The following is an 803-nucleotide window of genomic DNA, read 5'->3' as shown; positions in this document are numbered from 1 at the left end:
TTTTGCTTCATGTTCCCTTGATTGTATGTTCTGATAGCCTAGAGATCTTGGAGCCAGAGGGAGGAATACTTTCATCAGGACACCCAACAGTGATCTGTTGAGCTGGAAATTAAGATAGTAAGACGTTGGTATGGCCAAGGTCAAAGAGGTTGCTGCCTGTGTTCTCCTCTAGGATTTTGATGATTTACTGTTTGACATTTAGGCCCTTCATCCATTCTGAATTTATTTTTGTGTATGGTGTAAAAAAAAAAAAAGTGGTCTAGCTTCATTCTTCTGCATGTTACTGTCCAGTTTTCCCAACATCTTTTGTTGAAGATACTGTCTTTTCTCCAATGGCTGTTCTTTCCTATTTTGATGAAGATTAGTTGATCATATAATTGCCAGTCCATTTCTGGGTTTTCTATTTTGTACCATTGATCTATCTATGTGTGTTTTTGTGCTAGTACCATACTGTCTTGATTATTAGCACTTTGTAACAGAGCTTGAAGTCTGGAATTGTGATACCTGCAGCTATGCGTTTCTTTTTCAGCATTACTTTAGCTATTCAGTTTTTTTTGCTTCCACACAATTTTTAGAATTGTTTGTTCTAGCGCTGTGAAAAATTCTGATGTTGATTTGTTAGGGCTTGTATTGAATGTGTAGATTGCTTTCGGGCATATAGACGTTTTTAAAATACTTATTCTTCCAATATAATTAGTATGGAATGCTTTTTCTTTTTCATTTCTTTGTGTCCTCTTCAGTTTCTTTCTTAAGTATTCTATGGTTTGTCAGAGTACAGATCTTTTACTTCTTTGGTTAGATTT

This window comes from Suricata suricatta, chromosome 5 (genome assembly GCF_006229205.1).
Source record: "Suricata suricatta isolate VVHF042 chromosome 5, meerkat_22Aug2017_6uvM2_HiC, whole genome shotgun sequence".
Lineage (NCBI taxonomy): Eukaryota > Metazoa > Chordata > Mammalia > Carnivora > Herpestidae > Suricata > Suricata suricatta.
The sequence above is the reverse complement of the archived record's forward strand: the minus strand, read 5'-3'. Positions refer to the sequence as shown.